This window comes from Thamnophis elegans, chromosome 12 (assembly GCF_009769535.1).
Source record: "Thamnophis elegans isolate rThaEle1 chromosome 12, rThaEle1.pri, whole genome shotgun sequence".
NCBI classification, from domain to species: Eukaryota; Metazoa; Chordata; class Lepidosauria; order Squamata; family Colubridae; genus Thamnophis; species Thamnophis elegans.
Window position 1 is genome coordinate 33,417,945 of NC_045552.1, and position 5,527 is coordinate 33,423,471.

Here is a 5,527-nt window from a genome sequence, read left to right on the forward strand (position 1 = left end):
TTCATACTGCACCTGGTCGCCATGGTGATTCACACAAGATAAATATGAAGAGATGATTTGCAGGTAAGGAAGGAGAGCAAGCAGATGAAGAAAGATATGGTACATGATCCTAAAGCAATCACAACTGTAGTCAAAAGGGAGCTTCTAACATCTGGACAGCCAGGCCCAGAAGATCCTGGTTTGCTCCAACATTGCAAAACATTGTTTCCAAACTGTGTTTCCCTTGAGAATGGAGCTTCAGTTTTTTGTTCTCAGAGAGCTTTGCAATTGCCGTGGAATTTGCTTTGCTGATTTTTGGACTTTTCTTGATTGTTGCAAGGGTGGAGAAATCTGGTCTCCATCCTGTCCCATCAAATCTCTCCATCATTCTTCAGCTCTTTGGATTATTCCACGGCCTGCATGTTTTGAAAAAGCCACATAAATAAAGTTGCATCTCCGTCCTGACAGATGCAGACTTTTTGACAAAAGAATTCAGACTTCTGACAAAAGAAAAAGGGGCTGTCACAGAGCGGGGGTAGGGATGGTCAACCTATTTTCCAAAGGACCAAAAGGCAGGACAAGAAACAATGGATGGAAACTGATGAAGGAGAGAAGCAACCTGAACTAAGGAGAAATTTCCTAATAGTGAGAACAATTAATCAGCAGATTAATTGCCTCCACAAGTTGTGAGTGCTTCAACATTTGTGGTTTTAAAGAAGAGATTGGACAGCTAATTGTCAGAAATGTTATAAGGGGCTCCTGCTTGAACAGGCAGTTCGACTAGATGACCTCAAAGGTCTCTTCCAACTTTGTTATTTTGTTATCTGTTAATTCAAAAAGGGAACATTTCACCCATTCCCACCATTCAGCCGCCTTGTAACTAAGGGATGAAGTCTGCCTTCGCTGAATCTTCCTCTTTTTGGGTGGGGGAGTGGGGGAAAAAAGAAAACCAGAAGCAGGTAATTTACAGAATAACAGAAATGGAAGGGAGGTCTTACCTTGGAGGTCTTCTAGTCCAACCTTGCTGGAGTAGGACACCCTGTAGCATTTCGGACAAATGTCTGCCCAAACTCTTGTTGAAAACCTCCAATGTTGGAGAACCTGCAACTTCTGAAGACAAGCCATTCCATTGATTAATTACTCTCACTGTCAGGAAATTTCTCCTTAATTCTAGCTCAGATCTCTCTTTGACATTTCTCCAAATGTTGGGGTGGAAAAAATTCCTGGAGAAAATTAAAACCCAAATGCCATTTCCAGAAACTCAACTACTGCTGCCCCCATGTTGGTGATCTAGTGAGCTGACAGATGGAACCCAAATACTCCACTTGTATTTATTAGAGACTAAACCCTGATTCCCTGCCATTGAAAGTCCAGTCATGTTGGTTTCTCAGTAAATATGCCTAAGAGGGTGATGTAGAACAGCTTGAGTCTGGCCTTATGATATGATAACATTTTGAATAAACAGCAGGAAGTAGCAAATCATTGGGATTTAGGCCCAATTTAATAATTGCTAAATGACAATAACAATTAATGAGTGCCTATTCATTCTGAGCTGAGAGATGGCTGAGGGAAGAGATCCACCTTGTTTGTTCAGCACCCATGATGTGCTATTAATATCCATTCATTTGTAAACTGTGTGGTTATGTAATTCTTTTCAGACTGCTGGGCAACTGCAGTTAGTTATATTTATGATTTACATTCTAGCATAAATACCGTGAATCATCAGAAAATATATTTTTAACTTGAGTTGAAGGACTTCTCCTCCTCCTCCTCCTCCTCCCCCTCCTCCTCTGTGTGTTTGTATGTGACTCTAAGCTGGAGTCCACCATCTTATCCATTTTAAAATTTATGGACTTCAACTCCCAGAAATCTTCTCTTTCTTGCTATTTCTAATTGCAAAAATTGAGCTCTGCAAATTCCACCAGAATTAGTCCTCTATTTACAACCACAATTGAGCCCAACATTTCTGTTGCTAAGTGAGACAGTTAAGTGAGTTTTGCCCCATTTTATGGTTTTTCTTGCCACAGTTATTAAGTGAATCCCTGCAGTTATTTAATTAGTAACAAGGTTGTTAAGTGAAGCTGGCCTCCCCATTGACTTTGCTTATCAGAAGGATGCCAAAGGAAATCACTTCACCACAGGACACTACAACTGTCATGCATGTGAGTCAGTTGCCAAGTGTCTAAAATTTGATTGGGTTACCATGGGGATGCTGCTATGGTCATAAGTGTGAAAAATGGTCATAAATCACTTTTATGTGCCAGTATAACTTCAAACAGTCACTAAATGAACTGTTTTAAATTGAGGATTACCTGCATGAAGAGCAGTGGGTGCCACTCATAAACTTTGGGATCTACTTCCAGATGCGTTATGCCAATTTTCTTTCTGTGGGGTCCTTGGTGCTTTCTGAGCTTGGTTGTTTTTTTGCAGATGTTTCCTAACCTAACTGGGTAACAGCATCAGCACTTTTGGTAATGAAGTATCTTGGAACAAACAAGATCGGAAGTTAGGATCCCACAGTTCAGAACTGAGCTACAAATATTATCCTCTATCAGTGTTTTTCTTGTGGAGTCTTTGGTGCTCATGGAGTTTCGTTTGCAGACATTTTGTTACCCAACTAGGTAGTATCATTGGTGTGATTAAGTATTGGGTTTGCTCACTGTTTATATACAGTAGCTTCCGTTGCCAGTTTTGGTGGGGGCGTGGTTTTCTCTTGGTAGTTTCTTGATTATGGCATTGTTTTCTATCTTTCTTTCTCTTGTTGAGTCCTACAGTGTTAGCTAAGGGTTGGACAGATTTGGCTTTTGATTTCTGCACTGACTTCTGTTTTGTGTGTTTCTCCAGCTGTGAGTAACCTCTTCTGCTTGTATTACTGTATTTCTAACCTCTTGTGTAATGGAATAGTTGGAGCGTTTCTGAACATTACACAAGCCAAGGATTTCCCCAACACAACAAGGACATGTCCCATTTATTTTGGCTTCTACTGTCTTGTATCTTCACATTGGAAGAACTGAGTAGGACTGTCCTCTAAAGCAGAAAATAGGCAGTCAGTTGGAAAAGTTTCTGACATTCCTGAATATTATTCTGTATTTTTCCTCTGACTAATCAGAAAGGCAGAGAGTTAAAATCTCAGACTGCTCTGACTACAAGGTCAACCTACAGAGCAGGGCTGGGCTTTTCAAGAGAGTTAGAAAAACAGGTTCAGTGAAGTGTGGCTGCTCTTCTTTAAACGAACTAAGACTGTGTTGTGTTGACACAATAGACATACTCCGGGTCCACTCAACCATAGATTTATTGCATTAAGCCAGTTTTCCTCATTCATACAATGCACTCAACTCTACACTGAACTCACAGGCTACAATATGGTTGTCTGGTGTGTAGCGTGATGCTTTGATGGTAGGTCCTTGGTGCTCTTTCAGCTTGTTTTCTTGCAGGCATTTCATTACTCAGACTAGGTAACATCATCAGTCCTAGGTAGTTAGTAAGTTTTGCCCCATTTTATGACCTTTCTTGTCACAGTTGTTAAGTGAATTGCTGCAGTTATTAAGTCAGTAACATGATTACTAACATGATGGCTTCCCCATTGACTTTGCTTGTCAGAATTTCGCAAAAGGAGATGATGTGACCATGGGACGCTGCAACCGTCATCAATAGTGGCCAAGGGTCTGAAGGTTGACCATGTGACCATCAGGATGCTGCAAGAGTTGCTGTTGTAACTTAGAACAGTCTTAGGTAGAGGACTAGTAGTTGTATTTAAGTAGCTATGGCAATGTTTGAATTAAATGGGTTCTTGCATTTATTGGGCACCGTTTTTATGTATTTTGGCTTAGCATACAACATCTATAGAGGTCATGTAATCACTGATATACACTAATAAAACACATTACATGTACATACACAAGTACAACTATATTTGGGCATTGTGATGGTAAAGGTAAAATTGCTTTTGAGTCTCCTTTGACTTCCAGTGATTTCTTGGACCTACCTATGGCAAAGCTCTTTAGTAACAGTATGGAAATATTTTAGATTTACCTTCTCTCTGTTCGACTGCAACCATGGAATTTCATCCTGTGTTTCCATTCAAGTATTAACCAATCCATTTTACCTTATCAAGCCAAACAAGGTCAAATAGCTACTTCCACCCACTGAGAAGACATCTGCTGAAATAAATAAGAATTCAGGTGATTGAAGAGAAGTTTTAGAAACAATTCCGAGGCAGTCAAGAAACATTGGATATTTTGTTTACATTTATTTATCAAATAAAAATTACAAATTTGAATGAGCAAAATGAAAACAATTAAAATGTGACAGGGACAAAAGGCAAAGACCACAGAAGTTAAGTGGAATTAAAAACTGGGAAAGTTAGTAATGGAGACAACTGCATTGGGTAAGATATTCCAGACTTTGACAACTCTATTATAAAAATCAAATTCAAATATAGAAAAGTAAGAAGAAAGAATGTGGGAAGATGAAGGATCAGAAGAAGGGTGAGAAAGAAACTCAAGGTAACTTTTCTTTGATTTTTATTGATATAACAAGGCCAGAGGGAAACTCTGGTAGACTTTCAAAGTTCTGTTATCATAGCCTATAATAATAATAATAATGTTCCAGTATTTGTTGTGTTGTCTCTTTCCTGACCTGGCCTACTTCAAAGGGCTAATGGGCCAGGCATGCTGCTTGAATTTGGTAAATAATAGAAGGTTAGAGGCTGACCTGTGCTAATAATGAATGCTAGCTATGGAAAACACAGCCATCCCATTGCTTCAAACCAGTCTACCCACTAGAGCAGGCATGGACAATACTTTACAGCCAAGAGTGCAGTCAGGAAACTGCAAATTGAGTACTTTATTTTATTTAATCCAGTGTTTCTCAATCTTGGCAGCTTTAAGATGTGTGGACTTCAACTCCCAGAATTCCCTGGACAAGAAGAGATACAGGTTGATCATCCAAGAATCATCAAAATTCTGGCGCTTGGCAACTGGAATTTATAACAGTTGCACTGTCCCGGTGTCGGGCGATCACCATTTGCAAGCTTCCTAGTTGGTTTCCGACAAGCAAAGTCAAATGGGGAAATCCAAATTCACTTAATGACTGATTCACTTAGCAACTGCAGTGATTCACTTAACAACCATGACAAGAAAGACCATAAAATAGGGTAAATCTACCATAATTAAAAAAACCTGTCTTATTTAGCAGTGGGAATTTTGGGCTCAATTGTGGCTGTATGTCCAGGAAATTATCTTTGAATTTTTTTTATTGCCTGAATAAGTGCAGCAAATAAAAAGATTGCCATTCATACTAGTGATGGGTTTCTTATTTAGGGTGACCAGATCTCAAGTTATAAATCCTGGGGATGCCCACCAGATGGTATAAAATTAAAGATGTCTTGCCATCTGCTACTTTTCTGCATTTAGGTAACTCAGATCTGATAGCCCTGCCATATTGAGATAGCAAAGGGGGATTCAGAGCTCTCTTTATTAAACAAACCCCACTGCTAGTTACAGAAGAAAAAGAGAAAATACATCTTGATAATAGTCTTTGTATTTGC